The 26,255-nt window shown below is 42.7% G+C and overlaps 1 pseudogene across 1 annotated transcript in view; it reads right to left on the minus strand.

Annotated features, from left to right (window-relative positions):
* Positions 1 to 1,083: 1,083 nt before the first annotated feature.
* The window catches only part of LOC113021350 (all-trans-retinol 13,14-reductase-like), a 123,276-nt pseudogene continuing 98,104 nt past the window's right edge, over positions 1,084 to 26,255 (minus strand). The window contains exon 12 of the transcript XR_013908652.1: positions 1,084 to 1,599. The product of XR_013908652.1 is annotated as an all-trans-retinol 13,14-reductase-like (transcript). The remainder of the gene's footprint in view (positions 1,600 to 26,255) is intronic.

Below are 26,255 nucleotides of genomic sequence, written 5' to 3' on the forward strand. Positions count from 1 at the left end.
GGCCCCAATCTCACATACAAAAGTGAAAGTGTTACCATCATGGCCACAATGTCAAAAGGCATCACAGCTTCAGTTAAGGTGCAAGTAAAGAAAAACTGCAAATAACTTTCCAGTGGTAAATCTACTTTTTCAGAGTGATTTTGTGCTAGTTGTCTAAGCTAGTTTGATTGTTCAGCTTCATGTGGTTAATCACTGATATTTGCTTTGAATGATGCTTCTCTGGCTTCTTGGAAAACCTGCACTGAACACAGATCTGTAAAATGTTAAATAAATTGGTAAAACCAGCAATTTATGCATCTCTCTGTGTGTTTGTTTGTACCCTTTACGCATTGTCATGTAGCTGTATTAACAGCTGTGCCCTTATTATAGAAAATCATCGGTTAATGTGCTTGTTGTATTTTACAAATATTAGTAGATATATGTAATATGACTGCAAGCTCTTTCAGTTTAAATCAATTCACTTTTATATAGCTCCAACAGCAATCCCCTCAAGATCCCAGGATGTTTTAGGGTTTTCTACACTCTGACATTGATAATTGAGGTACATTACAAACCTGAATTGCTAATAATTAATTCAATATCCTTTTAATGGTGCCACATGGGGGCATGTGGCACCATTAAAATGTGGTTCTAATAACATGTGGTGCTAATAACTTGATTAATGGCTCTGTGGCATTAATGTTCTTATTGCCATCAACCTTATTGTGTTTTTTACCCCTTCCAATTCAAGTACATAAACTTATAGTGCGGGCTGTAGATTTGATTTGTCCCACGAGGATAATATGATGAGTGAACAGGATGGATAAAAAATGAGTATTGAAGGAGCAGCTCTAGTTTTGTGGTTTGGAGATAAAGTTGGAGAGGAGAGGTTGCGATAGTCTGGACAACAGATTCTGAATGTGAAGTTTTCAGGTAAAGACCACAGAGAAGATTCATGGGTGTAGTAAAGGAGGACATGCAGAAGATTAATGTTTCAGAAGAGGATGTTAGAATAGATCAACTGTGGTGACCCCTAAAGGGAGCGGTCGGAAGAATCTGGTGATTCCTGGGAAGCTGCAGCATGTCAATAAAAAGACTTGTAAATGAATAGCTTAACTGTTTATTAAAGGTATCACTGTAATGGTTTATTGCAGGCATCTCACATGCAACTGGTGAGGTTTTCTTTAAATGAAAGCTCAATGAAAAGTGAATGAAGGTGACATTTGGCAGCAGGTTTAAAATGTCTTTATCACTTTTAAAGAATCCAAGAACAGCTACAGCAGAAGCAGTTATGGTGGTGGACGTGCAGATTTGTATTCATCACTCACACATTTGTTTACACATTTAATTCAGCTGACCTTACAGCATGACTGGAAACTATCCAAAGATATATATCATAAAAAGCATTAAATCTTATCTCGAGACGTGAAATTTTATGTACTCGAGAAGAACACAGACTCCACCACAGCTACCAGGTTAATTTGTGACTACTCTGATTACGTTTGAGGCGGGTCTTCAGGGCTAGAAGGTCAATGTAGAGGATCTGATTGAGGACAGCTGACGCACAAAGCAGTCCACCGTGAAGAGCTCCAGCCATGCCATTGCAAAATACGTCCTGACCTGAACACACACAGAAACATCAGGAAATCATTGCACTCAGAGTTTGCATATACTCAAAGAACTAGTTTGTAGTTGCCCATATGGAAAAGATATATATAAATCTTATAAAGTTTGTATCTGTCTTGTGTGAAACTTGTATGAAAAGCATACAAGAGTGAAAACAGATATAAGATCCCTTGAAAAATTATATAATGAAACTTGTATGTTTTGGATACTTACTAAAACAATGTATGAAAGTAATGGGAAAGTGGCCACTTTCATGAGTAAATCATATACGTTTTTACTATTTCTTTTCCATATGGGTGAGTTTGTAGAGTAAGATTGTTGGGGCCATTTTTGTTAAATTCTTGGGAATCATACTTTTTTAGCCATTATTGTTATAGTAAGAATATACTTAAGCTAGTTTGCTTTTTAAATCTGTAATTACATTTTTAATTTTGGAAAAATTTTCATTACTGTGGTAACTTTTGGAACCTCCCATTAATTAAGAGCTTAAGAGAACACTGTGGGGTGCGGTGGAAATCTATTTTGTTTATCAAAGGTCCAGTAAGACGACAGGAGGGTTTTAAACGGCCTTTTTTTAACCACTTTTTGAACTTGTGGAATTATATTAAATAATTATATATATTAAAAGTGTAATTATAATAAACTTTCATTTACATCTAAGTTGTAAGAAATTATTTGGTTGATTTTTGGTTCATATTTATATAAGAAATAAACAACATATGTTTTTCAAAGAATCAAGGAAGTGCATTCAGAAACATACTACCGGTTACCACCCATGGCCTTTTCTTGGAGTATTTAGGGCCCGAGCACCGAGAGTGCGAAGGCCCTATTGTATCTGCTCCGTTTCTTATTATTATTATTATTAGGGCCCGAGCACTGAGAGTGCGAAGGCCCTATTGTATCTGCTCCGTTTCTTATTATTATTATTATTAGGGCCCGAGCACTGAGAGTGCGAAGGCCCTATTGTATCTGCTCCGTTTCTTTTTATTATTATTATTATTCACCCCAAACAAGGGCCTTTTTGAGGGCCTAAACATGCTCAAAAACTCATGAAATTTTGCACACATGCCAGGTCTGGTGAAAAATTTTGTATTTTAATTGTTTTACATATGAGCACTGGGAAATGGCTCTACAGCGCCACCTATGCCTTGTTAAATGCAGCCCTACGACCACATCGTTTGAGCTACATGTATGAAATTTGGCACACATGTGTATCATGCCAAGACGAACAAAAAAGTCTGTTGGCCCATTGACGCAAACCCAACAGGAAGTCCGCCATTTGGAAGAGAAGGTGACATTTTGGCTCTAATTTTACCATTTCCATGCCTCGAACTTTAACGAACTCCTCCTTGGGATTTGGTCCTATAAACTTCAAATTTGGACAGTGTCAACTACACCCTTGTGCCATGTTAAATTGCGGAGCTTTTGAGTTTTCACAATACTATGAGGCCGTGGCGCCATGGCGAATTTCGACGACTCGCCATCAAAATCTTATTGCCTCTCATTTTGTCATACATTTTCTGACCTTGACCAAAGTGAACACATATGATAAGGCTCCAGCCCTGAACATATTTCAACTGCCATATTTGACACCAAGGACAGCGCCACCTAGTGGGAACAGGAAATGTCATGTTTTACACTTTGGGGTACAGTATAGTGATGGGTGACATCTGTAGCCTCAAATTTCTCCAGGAAAGCCTTAAGGAGTTGGTCTTGGGTTACAGTGAAAACTGTGAGTTTTCGCGAAAGGGTGTGACCCCAGCAGCATGGCGAACTTTGATGTCACGCCATGAAGAAACAAAGTAGTATAACTCAATGAAATCCAGTCTGATCAGTACCAGACTTTACAGGCATGATGTCAGACCCGCCCTGAACAGATTGATGTGCCCATTGTCGGAAATACGGACAGCGCCACCTAGTGGGAACAGGAAATGTCATGGCTTTAATTTTGTTGTACTGATTTTCACAGGTTCATCGTGGCCACCTCAAAAGCGGTGAATATCACCATCAGTCCCTCGTGATGCTTCAGTGCAAAAATTGTGACTTTAAACTGAACGGCGCACCCTGGTGGCAACGCGGTTCAACATGAAAGATGAAGTTGCTTTTGAGGGGCTTGGAAAGTTTATAGAGGCTTGAAATTTGGCACACACCTCCAATGTGATGAAAGCTTTGTTGTCATGTCATCAATTTCATTGAATAGCGCGAAATGGCTCCACAGCGCCCCCTACAAAATTTCAAAACCACAGCCCCTGCTCTGTGTTCTATGTATGATTCTGAAACCTGGTAAGCTTATAGGAGATATCAAGATGTACAAAAAAGTCTCTTGGAGCAATATTCCAAATCCAACAGGAAGTCAGCCATTTTAAAATTAATGTGTAATTTTGACAACATTTTCCCCCCTTTTCAGGTCTCATACTTTGACGAACTCCTCCAAGGGATTTCATCATATTGAAGCATTCTTCAGTGTGTAGAATCTAAAGACCTTTGTGATGTTAAATTGCGAAGCTTTTTCCGTTCAGGGAAACGGGGTGGTCATGGCGGCACGTAGAGTTTCAATCACTCGCAAAAAGCAGTAATCTGCTGTCACTAAAAAAAAAAAAGTCCAATCTCTCCCAAAGGTCGCAGGTGTGATGAGACTCGAGCTTGGAAATGTTTGTTATGCTATTTGTCAATAATGGTTAGAGCGCCACCTAGTTGCCATACTATAATCCTGGTTGAATAAGATGAAATGTTAGCTGGTGATTAAAAGCATGAAATCCATCAATGTGACATCATATCGGACGTGCCGGTTTCAGGTTTTGGCAGTGGCTCGACGTGCCGGGGGTGCGAGGGCCCTCATAACGCTGCTTGCAGCTTTAATTATTATTATTATTAGGGCCCGAGCACCGAGAGTGCGAAGGCCCTATTGTATCTGCTCCGTTTCTTATTATTAGGGCCCGAGCACCGAGAGTGCGAAGGCCCTATTGTATCTGCTCCGTTTCTTATTATTATTATTATTATTAGGGCCCGAGCACTGAGAGTGCGAAGGCCCTATTGTATCTGCTCCGTTTCTTATTATTATTATTATTATTATTAGGGCCCGAGCACCGAGAGTGCGAAGGCCCTATTGTATCTGCTCCGTTTCTTATTATTAGGGCCCGAGCACTGAGAGTGCGAAGGCCCTATTGTATCTGCTCCGTTTCTTATTATTATTATTATTATTATTATTCACCCCAAACAAGGGCCTTTTTGAGGGCCTAAACATGCTCAAAAACTCATGAAATTTTGCACACATGCCAGGTCTGGTGAAAAATTTTGTATTTTAATGGTTTTACATATGAGCACTGGGAAATGGCTCTACGGCGCCACCTATGCCTTGTTAAATGCAGCCCTACGACCACATCGTTTGAGCTACATGTATGAAATTTGGCACACATGTGTATCATGCCAAGACGAACAAAAAAGTCAGTGGGCCCATTGACGCAAACCCAACAGGAAGTCCGCCATTTGGAAGAGAAGGTGACATTTTGTCTCTAATTTTGCCATTTCCATGCCTCGAACTTTAACGAACTCCTCCTTGGCATTTGTTCCTATAAGCTTCAAATTTGGACAGTGTCAACTACACCCTTGTGCCATGTTAAATTGCGGAGCTTTTGAGTTTTCACAATACTATGAGGCCGTGGCGCCATGGCGAATTTCGATGACTCGCCATGAAAATCTTATTGCCTCTCATTCTGTCATACATGTTCCAATCTGGACCAAAGAGCACACATATGATAAGGCTCCACCCCTGAACATATTTCAACTGCCATATTTGACATCAAGGACAGCGCCACCTAGTGGGAACAGGAAATGTCATGTTTTACACTTTGGGGTACAGTATAGTGATGGGTGACATCTGCAGCCTCAAATTTCTCCAGGAAAGCCTTAAGGAGTTGGTCTTGGGTTACAGTGAAAACTGTGAGTTTTCGCGAAAGGGTGTGACCCCAGCAGCATGGCGAACTTTGATGTCACGCCATGAAGAAACAAATTAGTATAACTCAATGAAATCCAGTCTGATCAGTACCAGACTTTACAGGCATGATGTCAGACGTGCCCTGAACAGATTGATGTGCCCATTGTCGGAAATACGGACAGCGCCACCTAGTGGCAACAGGAAATGTCATGGCTTTAATTTTGTTGTACTGATTTTCACAGGTTCATCGTGGCCACCTCAAAAGCGGTGAATATCACCATCAGTCCCTCGTGATGCTTCAGTGCAAAAATTGTGACTTTAAACTGAACGGCGCACCCTGGTGGCAACGCTGTTCACCATGAAAGATGAAGTGGCTTTTGAGGGTCTTGGCAAGTTTATAGAGGCTTGAAATTTGGCGCACACCTCCAATGTGGTTAAGGCTTTGTTGTTATGTGATCATTTTCATTGAATATCCCAAAATGGCTCCACAGCGCCCCCTACAAAATTTCAAAATCACAGCCCCTGCTCTGTGTTTTATGTATGAGTCTGAAACCTGGTAAGCTTATAGGAGATATCAAGATGTACAAAAAAGTCTCTTGGAGCAATATCCCAAATCCAACAGGAAGTCAGCCATTTTAAAATTAATGTGCAATTTTGGCAACATTTTCCCCTCTTTTAAGGCATCGTTCTTTGACGAACTCCTCCAAGGGATTTCATCAGATTGCACTATTCTTCAGTGTGTGGAATCCAAAGACCTTTGTGTTGTTAAATTGCGAAGCTTTTTACGTTCAGGGAAACGGGGTGGTTATGGCGGCACGTACACTCTCAATCACTCGCCAAAACGCAGTAATCTGCTGTTACTCAAAAACACAATGTCCAATCTCACCCAAAGGTCGCAGGCATAATGAGACTCGAGTTCAGAAGTGTTTGTTATGCCATTTGTACATAATGGTTAGAGTGCCACCTAGTGGAACGACTAGCTAATCATGAATGAATGAGTTGAAATGTTAGCTGGTGGTTAAATGCATGAATTCCATCAATGTGACATCAGATCGGACGTGCTGGTTGTAGGTGTTGGGCGTGGCTCGACGCGTCGGGGGTGCGAGGGCCCTCATAACGCTGCTTGCAGCTTTAATTATTATTATTATTATTATTATTATTATTCACCCCAAACAAGGGCCTTTTTGAGGGCCTAAACATGCTCAAAAACTCATGAAATTTTGCACACATGCCAGGTCTGGTGAAAAATTTTGTATTTTAATGGTTTTACATATGAGCACTGGGAAATGGCTCTAGAGCGCCACCTATGCCTTGTTAAATGCAGCCCTACGACCACATGGTTTGAGCTACATGTCTGAAATTTGGCACACATGTGTATCATGCCAAGACGAACAAAAAAGTCTGTGGGCCCATTGACGCAAACCCAACAGGAAGTCCGCCATTTGGAAGAGAAGGTGACATTTTGGCTCTAATTTTGCCATTTCCATGCCTCGAACTTTTGCGAACTCCTCCTTGGGATTTGGTCGTATAAGCTTCAAATTTGGACAGTGTCAACTACACCCTTGTGCCATGTTAAATTGCGGAGCTTTTGAGTTTTCACAATACTATGAGGCCGTGGCGCCATGGCGAATTTCGATGACTCGCCATGAAAATCTTATTGCCTCTCATTTTGTCATACATTTTCTGACCTTGACCAAAGTGAACACATATGATAAGGCTCCACCCCTGAACATATTTCAACTGCCATATTTGACATAAGGGCCAGCGCCACCTAGTGGGAACAGGAAATGTCATGTTTTACACTTTGGGGTACAGTATTGTGATGGGTGACATCTGCAGCCTCATATTTCTCCAGGAAAGCCTTAAGGAGTTGGTCTTGGGGTACAGTGAAAACTGTGAGTTTTCGCGAAAGGGTGTGACCCCAGCAGCATGGCGAACTTTGATGTCTCGCCATGAAGAAACAAATTAGTATAACTCAATGAAATCCAGTCTGATCAGTACCAGACTTTACAGGCATGATGTCAGACCCGCCCTGAACAGATTGATGTGCCCATTGTCGGAAATACGGACAGCGCCACCTAGTGGCAACAGGAAATGTCATGGCTTTAATTTTGTTGTACTGATTTTCACAGGTTCATCGTGGCCACCTCAAAAGCGGTGAATATCACCATCAGTCCTTGATGATGCTTTAGTGCAAAAATTGTGACTTTAAACTGAACGGTGCACCCTGGTGGCAACGCTGTTCACCGTGAAAAATGAAGTGGCTTTTGAGGGGCTTGGAAAGTTTATAGAGGCTTGAAATTTGGCACACACCTCCAAATGGTTGAAGGCTTTGTTGTCATGTAACCATTTTCCTTGAATAGCGCAAAATGGCTCCACAGCGCCCCCTACAATATTTCAAAACATCAGCCCCTGCTCTGTGTTTTATCTATGAGTCTGACACTTGGTAAGCTTGTGTAAGATATCAAGATGTACAAAAAAGTCTCTTGGAGCAATATCCCAAATCCAACAGGAAGTCAGCCATTTTAAAATTAATGTGTAATTTTGATGACATTTTCCCCCCTTTTCAGGCCTCATACTTTGACGAACTCCTCCAAGGGATTTCATCATTTTGAACCATTCTTCAGTGTGTAGAATCTAAAGACCTTTGTGATGTTAAATTGCGAAGCTTTTTCCGTTCAGGGAAACGGGGTGGTCATGGCGGCACGTAGAGTTTCAATCACTCGCAAAAAGCAGTAATCTGCTGTCACTAAAAAACACAATGTCCAATCTCTCCCAAAGGTCGCAGGTGTGATGAGACTCGAGCTTGGAAATGTTTGTTATGCTATTTGTCAATAATGGTTAGAGCGCCACCTAGTGGCATGACTATAATCCTGGTTGAATAAGATGAAATGTTAGCTGGTGATTAAAAGCATGAATTCCATCAATGTGACATCACATCGGACGTGCCGGTTTGAGGTGTTGGCAGTGGCTCGACGTGCCGGGGGTGCGAGGGCCCTCATAACGCTGCTTGCAGCTTTAATTATTATTATTATTCACCCCAAACAAGGGCCTTTTTGAGGGCCTAAACATGCTCAAAAACTCATGAAATTTTGCACACATGCCAGGTCTGGTGAAAAATTTTGTATTTTAATGGTTTTACATATGAGCACTGGGAAATGGCTCTAGAGCGCCACCTATGCCTTGTTAAATGCAGCCCTACGACCACATCGTTTGAGCTACATGTATGAAATTTGGCACACATGTGTATCATGCCAAGACGAACAAAAAAGTCAGTGGGCCCATTGACGCAAACCCAACAGGAAGTCCGCCATTTGGAAGAGAAGGTGACATTTTGGCTCTAATTTTGTCATTTCCATGCCTCGAACTTTTGCGAACTCCTCCTTGGGGTTTCATTTCATAACCTTCAAATTTGGACAGTGTCAACTACACCCTTGTGCCATGTTAAATTGCGGAGCTTTTGAGTTTTCACAATACTATGAGGCCGTGGCGCCATGGCGAATTTCGATGACTCGCCATGAAAATCTTATTGCCTCTCATTTTGTCATACATTTTCTGACCTTGACCAAAGTGAACACATATAATAAGGCTCCACCCCTGAACATATTTCAACTGCCATATTTGACATCAAGGACAGCGCCACCTAGTGGGAACAGGAAATGTCATGTTTTACACTTTGGGGTACAGTATAGTGATGGGTGACATCTGCAGCCTCAAATTTCTCCAGGAAAGCCTTAAGGAGTTGGTCTTGGGGTACAGTGAAAACTGTGAGTTTTCGCGAAAGGGTGTGACCCCAGCAGCATGGCGAACTTTGATGTCACGCCATGAAGAAACAAATTAGTATAACTCAATGAAATCCAGTCTGATCAGTACCAGACTTTACAGGCATGATGTCAGACCCGCCCTGAACAGATTGATGTGTCCATTGTCGGAAATACGGACAGCGCCACCTAGTGGCAACAGGAAATGTCATGTCTTACACTTTGTTGTACTGATTTTCACAGGTTGATTGTGGCCACCTCAAAAGCGGTGAATATCACCATCAGTCCCTCGTGATGCTTCAGTGCAAAAATTGTGACTTTAAACTGAACGGCGCACCCTGGTGGCAACGCTGTTCAACATGAAAGATGAAGTGGCTTTTGACGGTCTTGGCAAGTTTATAGAGGCTTGAAATTTGGCACACACCTCCAAATGGATGAACGCTTTGCTGGCATGTGATCATTTTCATTGAATAGTGCGAAATTGCTCCACAGCGCCCCCTACAAAATTTCAAAACCACAGCCCCTGCTCTGTGTTCTATGTATGATTCTGAAACCTGGTAAGCTTATAGGAGATATCAAGATGTACAAAAAAGTCTCTTGGTGCAATATCCCAAATCCAACAGGAAGTCAGCTATTTTAAAATTAATGTGTAATTTTGGCGACATTTTCTCCTCTTTCCAGGCATTGTTCTTTGACGAACTCCTCCAAGGGATTTCATCATATAGAACCAATCTCCAGTGTGTGGAATCTAAAGACCTTTGTGATGTTAAATTGCGAAGCTTTTTACGTCCAGGGAAACGGGGTAGTTATGGCGGCACTTAGAGTTTGAATCACTCGCCAAAAAGCAGTAATCTGCTGTCACTCAAAAACACAATGTCCAATCTCTCCCAAACGTCTAAGGTGTGATGAGACTCGAGCTCGGAAATGTTTGTTATGCCATTTGTCTATAATGGTTAGAGCGCCACCTAGTGGAACGACTAACTAATCATGAATGAATGAGTTGAAATGTTAGCTGGTGGTTAAATGCATGAATTCCATCAATGTGATATCAGATCGGACGTGCTGGTTGTAGGTGTTGGGCGTGGCTCGACGCGCCGGGGGTGCGAGGGCCCTCATAACGCTGCTTGCAGCTTTAATTATTATTATTATTATTATTCACCCCAAACAAGGGCCTTTTTGAGGGCCTAAACATGCTCAAAAACTCATGAAATTTTGCACACATGCCAGGTCTGGTGAAAAATTTTGTATTTTAATGGTTTTACATATGAGCACTGGGAAATGGCTCTACAGCGCCACCTATGCCTTGTTAAATGCAGCCCTACGACCACATCGTTTGAGCTACATGTATGAAATTTGGCACACATGTGTATCATGCCAAGACGAACAAAAAAGTCTGTGGGCCCATTGACGCAAACCCAACAGGAAGTCCGCCATTTGGAAGAGAAGGTGACATTTTGGCTCTAATTTTGCCATTTCCATGCCTCGAACTTTTGCGAACTCCTCCTTGGGGTTTCATTTCATAACCTTCAAATTTGGACAGTGTCAACTACACCCTTGTGCCATGTTAAATTGCGGAGCTTTTGAGTTTTCACAATACTATGAGGCCGTGGCGCCATGGCGAATTTCGATGACTCGCCATGAAAATCTTATTGCCTCTCATTTTGTCATAGAAGTTCTGACCTTGACCAAAGTGAACACATATGATAAGGCTCCACCCCTGAACATATTTCAACTGCCATATTTGACACCAGGGACAGCGCCACCTAGTGGGAACAGGAAATGTCATGTTTTACACTTTGGGGTACAGTATAGTGATGGGTGACATCTGCAGCCTCAAATTTCTCCAGGAAAGCCTTAAGGAGTTGGTCTTGGGTTACAGTGAAAACTGTGAGTTTTCGCGAAAGGGTGTGACCCCAGCAGCATGGCGAACTTTGATGTCACGCCATGAAGAAACAAATTAGTATAACTCAATGAAATCCAGTCTGATCAGTACCAGACTTTACAGGCATGATGTCAGACCCGCCCTGAACAGATTGATGTGCCCATTGTCGGAAATACGGACAGCGCCACCTAGTGGCAACAGGAAATGTCATGGCTTTAACTTTGTTGTACTGATTTTCACAGGTTGATCGTGGCCACCTCAAAAGCGGTGAATATCACCATCAGTCCCTCGTGATGCTTCAGTGCAAAAATTGTGAGTTTAAACTGAACGGCGCACCCTGGTGGCAACGCGGTTCATCATGAAAGATGAAGTGGCTTTTGAGGGACTTGGAAAGTTTATAGAGGCTTTAAATTTGGCACACACCTCCAAATGGATGAAGGCATTGTTGTTATGTAACCATTTTCCTTGAATAGCGCAAAATGGCTCCACAGCGCCCCCTACAATATTTCAAAACATCAGCCCCTGCTCTGTGTTTCATCTATGAGTCTGACACTTGGTAAGCTTGTGTAAGATATCAAGATGTACAAAAAAGTCTCTTGGAGCAATATCCCAAATCCAACAGGAAGTCAGCCATTTTTTAAATTAATGTGTAATTTTGATGACATTTTCCCCCCTTTTCAGGCCTCATACTTTGACGAACTCCTCCAAGGGATTTCATCATATTGAAGCATTCTTCAGTGTGTAGAATCTAAAGACCTTTGTGATGTTAAATTACGAAGCTTTTTCCGTTCAGGGAAACGGGGTGGTCATGGCGGCACGTAGAGTTTCAATCACTCGCAAAAAGCAGTAATCTGCTGTCACTAAAAAACACAATGTCCAATCTCTCCCAAAGGTCGCAGGTGTGATGAGACTCGAGCTTGGAAATGTTTGTTATGCTATTTGTCAATAATGGTTAGAGCGCCACCTAGTGGCATGACTATAATCCTGGTTGAATAAGATGAAATGTTAGCTGGTGATTAAAAGCATGAAATCCATCAATGTGACATCACATCGGACGTGCCGGTTTGAGGTGTTGGCAGTGGCTCGACGTGCCGGGGGTGCGAGGGCCCTCATAACGCTGCTTGCAGCTTTAATTATTATTAGGGCCCGAGCACCGAGAGTGCGAAGGCCCTATTGTATCTGCTCCGTTTCTTATTATTATTATTAGGGCCCGAGCACCGAGAGTGCGAAGGCCCTATTGTATCTGCTCCGTTTCTTATTATTATTATTATTATTAGGGCCCGAGCACTGACAGTGCGAAGGCCCTATTGTAATTGCTCTGTTTATTATTATTATTATTATTATTATTATTATTATTATTATTATTATTATTATTATTATTATTCCGGCAAATGAATTGGCCGTTTGAGGGCCTAAACATGCTCGAAAACTCATGAAATTTTGCACACGCGTCAGGTCTGGTGAAAATTTACGTATTTTAATGTTCTCAGACATGGCCAGGGAAAATTAGCTCAGTAGCGCCACCTAGAAAAATGAAAAACGCGAGCCCCCGGTATGGGTATGACCTACATGTTTGAAAGTCGGTACACCTATATAACGTTCAGAGTCGAACAAAAAAGTCTATTATGGCAATGTCCTAAACCCAACAGGAAGTCCGCCATTTTGGATTGAAGGTGACATTTTGGGTCTGATTTTACCGTTTCCATGCCTTGTACTTTAACGAACTCCTCCTTGGGATTTGGTCCTATAAACTTCAAATTTGGACAGTGTCAACTACACCCTTGTGCCATGTTAAATTGCGGAGCTTTTGAGTTTTCACAATACTATGAGGCCGTGGCGCCATGGCGAATTTCGATGACTCGCCATGAAAATCTTATTGCCTCTCATTCTGTCATACATGTTCCGATCTGGACCAAACAGCACACATATGATAAGGCTCCACCCCTGAACATATTTCAACTGCCATATTTGACATCAAGGACAGCGCCACCTAGTGGGAACAGGAAATGTCATGTTTTACACTTTGGAGTACAGTATAGTGATGGGTGACATCTGCAGCCTCAAATTTCTCCAGAAAAGCCTTAAGGAGTTGGTCTTGGGTTACAGTGAAAACTGTGACTTTTCACGAAAGGGTGTGACCCCAGCAGCATGGCGAACTTTGATGTCACGCCATGAAGAAACAAATTAGTATAACTCAATGAAATCCAGTCTGATCAGTACCAGACTTTACAGGCATGATGTCACACCCGCCCTGAACAGATTGATGTGCCCATTGTTGGAAATACGGACAGCGCCACCTAGTGGCAACAGGAAATGTCATGGCTTTAATTTTGTTGTACTGATTTTCACAGGTTCATCGTGGCCACCTCAAAAGCGGTGAATATCACCATCAGTCCCTCGTGATGCTTCAGTGCAAAAATTGTGACTTTAAACTGAACGGCGCACCCTGGTGGCAACGCTGTTCACCATGAAAAATGAAGTGGCTTTTGAGGGGCTTGGAAAGTTTATAGAGGCTTGAAATTTGGCGCACACCTCCATTGTGCTTAAGGCTTTGTTGTTATGTGATCATTTTCATTGAATAGCGCAAAATGGCTCCACAGCGCCCCCTACAAAATTTCAAAACATCAGCCCCAGCTCTGTGTTTTATGTATGAGTCTGAAACCTGGTAAGCTTATAGGAGATATCAAGATGTACAAAAAAGTCTCTTGGAGCAATATCCCAAATCCAACAGGAAGTCAGCCATTTTAAAATTAATGTGCAATTTTGGCAACATTTTCCCCTCTTTCCAGGCATCGTTCTTTGACGAACTCCTCCAAGGGATTTCATCATATTGCACTATTCTTCAGTGTGTGGAATCCAAAGACCTTTGTGTTGTTAAATTGCGAAGCTTTTTACGTTCAGGGAAACGGGGTGGTTATGGCGGCACGTAGACTCTCAATCACTCGCCAAAACGCAGTAATATGCTGTCACTCAAAAACACAATGTCCAATCTCACCCAAAGGTCGCAGGCATAATGAGACTCGAGTTCGGAAATGTTTGTTATGCCATTTGTACATAATGGTTAGAGTGCCACCTAGTGGAACGACTAGCTAATCATGAATGAATGAGTTGAAATGTTAGCTGGTGGTTAAATGCATGAATTCCATCAATGTGACATCGATCGGACGTGCTGGTTTTAGGTGTTGGGCGTGGCTCGACGCGCCGGGGGTGCGAGGGCCCTCATAACGCTGCTTGCAGCTTTAATTATTATTATTATTATTATTATTCACCCCAAACAAGGGCCTTTTTGAGGGCCTAAACATGCTCAAAAACTCATGAAATTTTGCACACATGCCAGGTCTGGTGAAAAATTTTGTATTTTAATGGTTTTACATATGAGCACTGGGAAATGGCTCTAGAGCGCCACCTATGCCTTGTTAAATGCAGCCCTACGACCACATGGTTTGAGCTACATGTATGAAATTTGGCACACATGTGTATCATGCCAAGACGAACAAAAAAGTCTGTGGGCCAATGACGCAAACCCAACAGGAAGTCCGCCATTTGGAAGAGAAGGTGACATTTTGGCTCTAATTTTGCCATTTCCATGCCTCGAACTTTTGCGAACTCCTCCTTGGGGTTTCATTTCATAACCTTCAAATTTGGACAGTGTCAACTACACCCTTGTGCCATGTTAAATTGCGGAGCTTTTGAGTTTTCACAATACTATGAGGCCGTGGCGCCATGGCGAATTTCGATGACTCGCCATGAAAATCTTATTGCCTCTCATTTTGTCATACATTTTCTGACCTTGACCAAAGTGAACACATATGATAAGGCTCCACCCCTAAACATATTTCAACTGCCATATTTGACATGAAGGACAGCGCCACCTAGTGGGAACAGGAAATGTCATGTTTTACACTTTGGGGTACAGTATAGTGATGGGTGACATCTGCAGCCTCAAATTTCTCCAGAAAACCCTTAAGGAGTTGGTCTTGGGTTACAGTGAAAACTGTGACTTTTCGCAAAAGGGTGTGACCCCAGCAGCATGGCGAACTTTGATGTCACGCCATGAAGAAACAAATTAGTATAACTCCATGAAATCCAGTCTGATCAGTACCAGACTTTACAGGCATGAAGTCAGACCCGCCCTGAACAGATTGATGTGCCCATTGTCGGGAATACGGACAGCGCCACCTAGTGGGAACAGGAAATGTCATGGCTTTAATTTTGTTGTACTGATTTTCACAGGTTCATCGTGGCCACCTCAAAAGCGGTGAATATCACCATCAGTCCCTTGTGATGCTTCAGTGCAAAAATTGTGACTTTAAACTGAACGGCGCACCCTGGTGGCAACGCAGTTCACCATGAAAGATGAAGTGGCTTTTGAGGGGCTTGGAAAGTTTAAAAAGTCTTGAAATTTGGCGCACACCTCCAATGTGGTTAAGGCTTTGTTGTTATGTGATCATTTTCATTGAATATCCCAAAATGGCTCCACAGCGCCCCCTACAAAATTTCAAAATCACAGCCCCTGCTCTGTGTTTTATGTATGAGTCTGAAACCTGGTAAGCTTATAGGAGATATCAAGATGTACAAAAAAGTCTCTTGGAGCAATATCCCAAATCCAACAGGAAGTCAGCCATTTTAAAATTAATGTGCAATTTTGGCAACATTTTCCCCTCTTTTCAGGCATCGTTCTTTGACGAACTCCTCCAAGGGATTTCATCATATTGCACTATTCTTCAGTGTGTGGAATCCAAAGACCTTTGTGTTGTTAAATTGCGAAGCTTTTTACGTTCAGGGAAACGGGGTGGTTATGGCGGCACGTAGACTCTCAATCACTCGCCAAAACGCAGTAATCTGCTGTTACTCAAAAACACAATGTCCAATCTCACCCAAAGGTCGCAGGCATAATGAGACTCGAGTTCGGAAATGTTTGTTATGCCATTTGTACATAATGGTTAGAGTGCCACCTAGTGGAACGACTAGCTAATCATGAATGAATGAGTTGAAATGTTAGCTGGTGGTTAAATGCATGAATTCCATCAATGTGACATCGATCGGACGTGCTGGTTTTAGGTGTTGGGCGTGGCTCGACGCGCCGGGGGTGCGAGGGCCCTCATAACGCTGCTTGCAGCTTTAATTATTAGGGCCCGAGCACTGAGAGTGCGAAGGCCCTATTGTATCTGCTCCGTTTCTTATTATTATTATTATTATTATTATTATTATTATTATTATTATTATTAGGGCCCGAGCACTGAGAGTGCGAAGGCCCTATTGTATCTGCTCCGTTTCTTATTATTATTAGGGCCCGAGCACTGATAGTGCGAAGGCCCTATTGTAATTGCTCCGTTTATTATTAGGGCCCGAGCACCGAGAGTGCGAAGGCCCTATTGTATCTGCTCCGTTTCTTATTATTATTATTATTATTATTATTATTATTATTATTATTATTATTCAGGCGAAACAAGGGCCTTTTTGAGGGCCTAAACATGCTCAAAAACTCATGAAATTTTGCACACATGCCAGGTCTGGTGAAAAATTTTGTATTTTAATGGTTTTACATATGAGCACTGGGAAATGGCTCTAGAGCGCCACCTATGCCTTGTTAAATGCAGCCCTACGACCACATCGTTTGAGCTACATGTATGAAATTTGGCACACATATGTATCATGCCAAGACGAACAAAAAAGTCTGTGGGCCCATTGACGCAAACCCAACAGGAAGTCCGCCATTTGGAAGAGAAGGTGACATTTTGGCTCAAATTTTGCCATTTCCATGCCTCGAACTTTTGCGAACTCCTCCTTGGGGTTTGATTTCATAACCTTCATATTTGGTCAGTGTCAACTACACCCTTGTGCCATGTTAAATTGCGGAGCTTTTGAGTTTTCACAATACTATGAGGCCGTGGCGCCATGGCGAATTTCGATGACTCGCCATGAAAATCTTATTGCCTCTCATTTTGTCATACATTTTCTGACCTTGACCAAAGTGAACACATATGATAAGGCTCCACCCCTGAACATATTTCAACTGCCATATTTGACACCAGGTACAGCGCCACCTAGTGGGAACAGGAAATGTCATGTTTTACACTTTGGGGTACAGTATTGTGATGGGTGACATCTGCAGCCTCAAATTTCTCCAGGAAAGCCTTAAGGAGTTGGTCTTGGGTTACAGTGAAAACTGTGACTTTTCACGAAAGGGTGTGACCCCAGCAGCATGGCGAACTTTGATGTCACGCCATGAAGAAACAAATTAGTATAACTCAATGAAATCCAGTCTGATCAGTACCAGACTTTACAGGCATGATGTCAGACCCGCCCTGAACAGATTGATGTGCCCATTGTCGGAAATACGGACAGCGCCACCTAGTGGCAACAGGAAATGTCATGGCTTTAATTTTGTTTTACTGATTTTCACAGGTTCATCGTGGCCACCTCAAAAGCGGTGAATATCAACATCAGTCCCTCGTGATGCTTCAGTGCAAAAATTGTGACTTTAAACTGAACGGCGCACCCTGTTGGTAACGCGGTTCACCATGAAAGATGAAGTGGCTTTTGAGGGGCTTGGAAAGTTTATAGAGGCTTGAAATTTGGCACACACCTCCAAATGGATGAAGGCTTTGTTGTCATGTGATCATTTTCATTGAATAGCGCGAAATGGCTCCACAGCGCCCCCTACAATATTTCAAAACATCAGCCCCTGCTCTGTGTTTCATCTATGAGTCTGACACTTGGTAAGCTTGTGTAAGATATCAAGATGTACAAAAAAGTCTCTTGGAGCAATATCCCAAATCCAACAGGAAGTCAGCCATTTTAAAATTAATGTGTAATTTTGATGACATTTTCCCCCCTTTTCAGGCCTCATACTTTGACGAACTCCTCCAAGGGATTTCATCATATTGAAGCATTCTTCAGGGTGTAGAATCTAAAGACCTTTGTGATGTTAAATTGCGAAGCTTTTTCCGTTCAGGGAAACGGGGTGGTCATGGCGGCACGTAGAGTTTCAATCACTCGCAAAAAGCAGTAATCTGCTGTCACTAAAAAACACAATGTCCAATCTCTCCCAAAGGTCGCAGGTGTGATGAGACTCGAGCTTGGAAATGTTTGTTATGCCATTTGTCAATAATGGTTAGAGCGCCACCTAGTGGCATGACTATAATCCTGGTTGAATAAGATGAAATGTTAGCTGGTGATTAAAAGCATGAAATCCATCAATGTGACATCACATCGGACGTGCCGGTTTGAGGTGTTGGCAGTGGCTCGACGTGCCGGGGGTGCGAGGGCCCTCATAACGCTGCTTGCAGCTTTAATTATTATTATTATTATTATTCAGGCGAAACAAGGGCCTTTTTGAGGGCCTAAACATGCTCAAAAACTCATGAAATTTTGCACACATGCCAGGTCTGGTGAAAAATTTTGTATTTTAATGGTTTTACATATGAGCACTGGGAAATGGCTCTACAGCGCCACCTATGCCTTGTTAAATGCAGCCCTACGACCACATCGTTTGAGCTACATGTATGAAATTTGGCACACATGTGTATCATACCAAGACGAACAAAAAAGTCTGGGGGCCCATTGACGCAAACCCAACAGGAAGTCCGCCATTTGGAAGAGAAGGTGACATTTTGGCTCTAATTTTGCCATTTCCATGCCTCGAACTTTTGCGAACTCCTCCTTGGGGTTTCATTTCATAACCTTCAAATTTGGACAGTGTCAACTACACCCTTGTGCCATGTTAAATTGCGGAGCTTTTGAGTTTTCACAATACTATGAGGCCGTGGCGCCATGGCGAATTTCGATGACTCGCCATGAAAATCTTATTGCCTCTCATTTTGTCATACATTTTCTGACCTTGACCAAAGTGAACACATATGATAAGGCTCCACCCCTGAACATATTTCAACTGCCATATTTGACACCAGGGACAGCGCCACCTAGTGGGAACAGGAAATGTCATGTTTTACACTTTGGGGTACAGTATAGTGATGGGTGACACCTGCAGCCTCAAATTTCTCCAGGAAAGCCTTAAGGAGTTGGTCTTGGGTTACAGTGAAAACTGTGACTTTTCGCAAAAGGGTGTGACCCCAGCAGCATGGCGAACTTTGATGTCACGCCATGAAGAAACAAATTAGTATAACTCAATGAAATCCAGTCTGATCAGTACCAGACTTTACAGGCATGATGTCAGACCCGCCCTGAACAGATTGACGTGCCCATTGTCGGAAATACGGACAGCGCCACCTAGTGGCCACAGGAAATGTCATGGCTTTAATTTTGTTGTACTGATTTTCACAGGTTCATCGTGGCCACCTCAAAAGCGGTGAATATCACCATCAGTCCCTCGTGATGCTTCAGTGCAAAAATTGTGACTTTACACTGAACGGCGCACCCTGGTGGCAATGCTGTTCAACATGAAAGATGAAGTGGCTTTTGAGGGGCTTGGAAAGTATATAGAGGCTTTAAATTTAGCACACCCCTCCAAATGGATGAAGGCTTTGTTGTCATGTGATCATTTTTATTGAATAGCGCGAAATGGCTCCACAGCGCCCCCTACAAAATTTCAAAACCACAGCCCCAGCTCTGTGTTTTATGTATGAGTCTGAAACCTGGTAAGCTTATAGGAGATATCAAGATGTACAAAAAAGTCTCTTGGAGCAATATCCAAAATCCAACAGGAAGTCAGCCATTTTAAAATTAATGTGCAATTTTGGCGACATTTTCCCCTCTTTTCAGGCTTCATACTTTGACGAACTCCTCCAAGGGATTTCATCATATTGAACCATTCTCCAGTGTGTGGAATCTAAAGACCTTTGTGATGTTAAATTGCGAAGCTTTTTACGTTCAAGGAAACGGGGTGGTCATGGCGGCACGTGGAGTTTCAATCACTCGCCAAAAAGCAGTAATCTGCTGTCACTCAAAGACACAAAGTCCAATCTCTCCCAAAGGTCGCAGGCGTGATGAGACTCGAGCTCGGAAATGTTTGTTATGCCATTTGTGCATAAGGGTTAGAGCGCCACCTAGTGGAACGACTAACAAATCATGAATGAATGAGTTGAAATGTTAGCTGGTGGTTAAATGCATGAATTCCATCAATGTGACATCACATCGGACGTGCTGGTTTTAGGTGTTGGGCGTGGCTCGACACGCCGGGGGTGCGAGGGCCCTCATAACGCTGCTTGCAGCTTTAATTATTATTATTATTATTATTATTATTCCGGCAAATGAATCGGCCTTTTGAGGGCCTAAACATGCTCGAAAACTCATGAAATTTTGCACACGCGTCAGGTCTGGTGAAAATTTACGTATTTTAATGTTCTCAGACATGGCCAGGGAAAATTAGCTCAGTAGCGCCACCTAGAAAAATGAAAAACGCGAGCCCCCGGTATGGGTATGACCTACATGTTTGAAAGTCGGTACACCTATATAACGTTCAGAGTCGAACAAAAAAGTCTATTATGGCAATGTCCTAAACCCAACAGGAAGTCCGCCATTTTGGATTGAAGGTGACATTTTTGGCCTGATTTTACCGTTTCCATGCCTTGTACTTTAACGAACTCCTCCTTGGGATTTGGTCCTATAAACTTCAAATTTGGACAGTGTCAACTACACCCTTGTGCCATGTTAAATTGCGGAGCTTTTGAGTTTTCACAATACTATGAGGCCGTGGCGCCATGGCGAATTTCGATGACTCGCCATGAAAATCTTATTGCCTCTCATTTTGTCATACATTTTCTGACCTTGACCAAAGTGAACACATATGATAAGGCTCCACCCCTGAACATATTTCAACTGCCATATTTGACATCAAGGACAGCGCCACCTAGTGGGAACAGGAAATGTCATGTTTTACACTTTGGGGTACAGTATAGTGATGGGTGACATCTGCAGCCTCAAATTTCTCCAGGAAAGCCTTAAGGAGTTGGTCTTGGGTTACAGTGAAAACTGTGAGTTTTCGCGAAAGGGTGTGACCCCAGCAGCATGGCGAACTTTGATGTCACGCCATGAAGAAACAAATTAGTATAACTCAATGAAATCCAGTCTGATCAGTACCAGACTTTACAGGCATGATGTCAGACCCGCCCTGAACAGATTGATGTGCCCATTGTCGGAAATACGGACAGCGCCACCTAGTGGCAACAGGAAATGTCATGGCTTTAACTTTGTTGTACTGATTTTCACAGGTTGATCGTGGCCACCTCAAAAGCGGTGAATATCACCATCAGTCCCTCGTGATGCTTCAGTGCAAAAATTGTGACTTTAAACTGAACGGCGCACCCTGGTGGCAACGCGGTTCATCATGAAAGATGAAGTGGCTTTTGAGGGGCTTGGAAAGTTTATAGAGGCTTGAAATTTGGCACACACCTCCAAATGGATGAAGGCATTGTTGTTATGTAACCATTTTCCTTGAATAGCGCAAAATGGCTCCACAGCGCCCCCTACAATATTTCAAAACATCAGCCCCTGCTCTGTGTTTCATCTATGAGTCTGACACTTGGTAAGCTTGTGTAAGATATCAAGATGTACAAAAAAGTCTCTTGGAGCAATATCCCAAATCCAACAGGAAGTCAGCCATTTTAAAATGAATGTGTAATTTTGATGACATTTTCCCCCCTTTTCAGGCCTCATACTTTGACGAACTCCTCCAAGGGATTTCATCATATTGAAGCATTCTTCAGTGTGTAGAATCTAAAGACCTTTGTGATGTTAAATTGCGAAGCTTTTTCCGTTCAGGGAAACGGGGTGGTCATTGCGGCACGTAGAGTTTCAATCACTCGCAAAAAGCAGTAATCTGCTGTCACTAAAAAACACAATGTCCAATCTCTCCCAAAGGTCGCAGGTGTGATGAGACTCGAGCTTGGAAATGTTTGTTATGCTATTTGTCAATAATGGTTAGAGCGCCACCTAGTGGCATGACTATAATCCTGGTTGAATAAGATGAAATGTTAGCTGGTGATTAAAAGCATGAAATCCATCAATGTGACATCACATCGGACGTGCCGGTTTGAGGTGTTGGCAGTGGCTCGACGTGCCGGGGGTGCGAGGGCCCTCATAACGCTGCTTGCAGCTTTAATTATTATTATTATTATTCACCCCAAACAAGGGCCTTTTTGAGGGCCTAAACATGCTCAAAAACTCATGAAATTTTGCACACATGCCAGGTCTGGTGAAAAATTTTGTATTTTAATGGTTTTACATATGAGCACTGGGAAATGGCTCTACGGCGCCACCTATGCCTTGTTAAATGCAGCCCTACGACCACATCGTTTGAGCTACATGTATGAAATTTGGCACACATGTGTATCATGCCAAGACGAACAAAAAAGTCAGTGGGCCCATTGACGCAAACCCAACAGGAAGTCCGCCATTTGGAAGAGAAGGTGACATTTTGTCTCTAATTTTGCCATTTCCATGCCTCGAACTTTAACGAACTCCTCCTTGGCATTTGTTCCTATAAGCTCCAAATTTGGACAGTGTCAACTACACCCTTGTGCCATGTTAAATTGCGGAGCTTTTGAGTTTTCACAATACTATGAGGCCGTGGCGCCATGGCGAATTTCGATGACTCGCCATGAAAATCTTATTGCCTCTCATTCTGTCATACATGTTCCAATCTGGACCAAAGAGCACACATATGATAAGGCTCCACCCCTGAACATATTTCAACTGCCATATTTGACATCAAGGACAGCGCCACCTAGTGGGAACAGGAAATGTCATGTTTTACACTTTGGGGTACAGTATAGTGATGGGTGACATCTGCAGCCTCAAATTTCTCCAGGAAAGCCTTAAGGAGTTGGTCTTGGGTTACAGTGAAAACTGTGAGTTTTCGCGAAAGGGTGTGACCCCAGCAGCATGGCGAACTTTGATGTCACGCCATGAAGAAACAAATTAGTATAACTCAATGAAATCCAGTCTGATCAGTACCAGACTTTACAGGCATGATGTCAGACGCGCCCTGAACAGATTGATGTGCCCATTGTCGGAAATACGGACAGCGCCACCTAGTGGCAACAGGAAATGTCATGGCTTTAATTTTGTTGTACTGATTTTCACAGGTTCATCGTGGCCACCTCAAAAGCGGTGAATATCACCATCAGTCCCTCGTGATGCTTCAGTGCAAAAATTGTGACTTTAAACTGAACGGCGCACCCTGGTGGCAACGCTGTTCACCATGAAAGATGAAGTGGCTTTTGAGGGTCTTGGCAAGTTTATAGAGGCTTGAAATTTGGCGCACACCTCCAATGTGGTTAAGGCTTTGTTGTTATGTGATCATTTTCATTGAATATCCCAAAATGGCTCCACAGCGCCCCCTACAAAATTTCAAAATCACAGCCCCTGCTCTGTGTTTTATGTATGAGTCTGAAACCTGGTAAGCTTATAGGAGATATCAAGATGTACAAAAAAGTCTCTTGGAGCAATATCCCAAATCCAACAGGAAGTCAGCCATTTTAAAATTAATGTGCAATTTTGGCAACATTTTCCCCTCTTTTCAGGCATCGTTCTTTGACGAACTCCTCCAAGGGATTTCATCAGATTGCACTATTCTTCAGTGTGTGGAATCCAAAGACCTTTGTGTTGTTAAATTGCGAGGCTTTTTACGTTCAGGGAAACGGGGTGGTTATGGCGGCACGTAGGCTCTCAATCACTCGCCAAAACGCAGTAATCTGCTGTTACTCAAAAACACAATGTCCAATCTCACCCAAAGGTCGCAGGCATAATGAGACTCGAGTTCAGAAGTGTTTGTTATGCCATTTGTACATAATGGTTAGAGTGCCACCTAGTGGAACGACTAGCTAATCATGAATGAATGAGTTGAAATGTTAGCTGGTGGTTAAATGCATGAATTCCATCAATGTGACATCAGATCGGACGTGCTGGTTGTAGGTGTTGGGCGTGGCTCGACGCGCCGGGGGTGCGAGGGCCCTCATAACGCTGCTTGCAGCTTTAATTAGGGCCCGAGCACTGACAGTGCGAAGGCCCTATTGTAATTGCTCTGTTTATTATTATTATTATTATTATTATTCCGGCAAATGAATCGGCCTTTTGAGGGCCTAAACATGCTCGAAAACTCATGAAATTTTGCACACGCGTCAGGTCTGGTGAAAATTTACGTATTTTAATGTTCTCAGACATGGCCAGGGAAAATTAGCTCAGTAGCGCCACCTAGAAAAATGAAAAACGCGAGCCCCCGATATGGGTATGACCTACATGTTTGAAAGTCGGTACACCTATAAAATGTTCAGAGTCGAACAAAAAAGTCTATTATGGCAATGTCCTAAACCCAACAGGAAGTCCGCCATTTTGGATTGAAGGTGACATTTTGGCTCTGATTTTACCGTTTCCATGCCTCGAACTTTAACGAACTCCTCCTTGGGGTTTGATTTCATAACCTTCAAATTTGGACAGTGTCAACTACACCCTTGTGCCATGTTAAATTGCGGAGCTTTTGAGTTTTCACAATAGTATGAGGCCGTGGCGCCATGGCGAATTTTGATGACTCGCCATGAAAATCTTATTGCCTCTCATTCTGTCATACATGTTCCGATCTGGACCAAAGAGCACACATATGATAAGGCTCCACCCCTGAACATATTTCAACTGCCATATTTGACATCAAGGACAGCGCCACCTAGTGGGAACAGGAAATGTCATGTTTTACACTTTGGGGTACAGTATAGTGATGGGTGACATCTGCAGCCTCAAATTTCTCCAGGAAAGCCTTAAGGAGTTGGTCTTGGGTTACAGTGAAAACTGTGACTTTTCGCAAAAGGGTGTGACCCCAGCAGCATGGCGAACTTTGATGTCACGCCATGAAGAAACAAATTAGTATAACTCAATGAAATCCAGTCTGATCAGTACCAGACTTTACAGGCATGATGTCAGACGCGCCCTGAACAGATTGATGTGCCCATTGTCGGAAATACGGACAGCGCCACCTAGTGGCAACAGGAAATGTCATGGCTTTAATTTTGTTGTACTGATTTTCACAGGTTGATCGTGGCCACCTCAAAAGCGGTGAATATCACCATCAGTCCCTCGTGATGCTTCAGTGCAAAAATTGTGACTTTAAACTGAACGGCGCACCCTGGTGGCAACGCTGTTCAACATGAAAGATGAAGTGGCTTTTGAGGGGCTTGGAAAGAATATAGAGGCCTTAAATTTAGCACACACCTCCAAATGGATGAAGGCTTTGTTGTCATGTGATCATTTTCATTAAATAGTGCGAAGTGGCTCCACAGCGCCCCCTACAATCTTTCAAAACCACAGCCCCTGCTCTGTGTTTTATGTATGAGTCTGAAACCTGGTAAGCTTATAGGAGATATCAAGATGTACAAAAAAGTCTCTTGGAGCAATATCCCAAATCCAACAGGAAGTCAGCCATTTTAAAATTAATGTGTAATTTTGGCGACATTTTCCCCTCTTTTCAGGCTTCATACTTTGACGAACTCCTCCAAGGGATTTCATTAGATTGGACCGATCTGAAGTTTGTGGAATCTAAAGACCTTTGTGATGTTAAATTGCGAAGCTTTTTACGTTCAGGGAAACGGGGTGGTTATGGCGGCACTTAGAGTTTCAATCACTCGCCAAAAAGCAGTAATCTGCTGTCACTCAAAAACACAATGTCCAATCTCTCCCAAACGTCGCAGGTGTGATGAGACTCGAGCTTGGAAGTGTTTGTTATGCCATTTGTACATAATGGTTAGAGCGCCACCTAGTGGAACGACTAACTAATCATGAATGAATGAGTTGAAATGTTAGCTGGTGGTTAAATGCATGAATTCCATCAATGTGACATCAGATCGGAGGTGCTGGTTTTAGGTGTTGGGCGTGGCTCGACGCGCCGGGGGTGCGAGGGCCCTCGTAACGCTGCTTGCAGCTTTAATTATTATTATTATTATTATTCACCCCAAACAAGGGCCTTTTTGAGGGCCTAAACATGCTCAAAAACTCATGAAATTTTGCACACATGCCAGGTCTGGTGAAAAATTTTGTATTTTAATGGTTTTACATATGAGCACTGGGAAATGGCTCTACAGCGCCACCTATGCCTTGTTAAATGCAGCCCTACGACCACATCGTT

This window comes from Astatotilapia calliptera, chromosome 4, assembly GCF_964374335.1.
Source record: "Astatotilapia calliptera chromosome 4, fAstCal68.1, whole genome shotgun sequence".
In the NCBI taxonomy this organism is placed as follows: Eukaryota; Metazoa; Chordata; class Actinopteri; order Cichliformes; family Cichlidae; genus Astatotilapia; species Astatotilapia calliptera.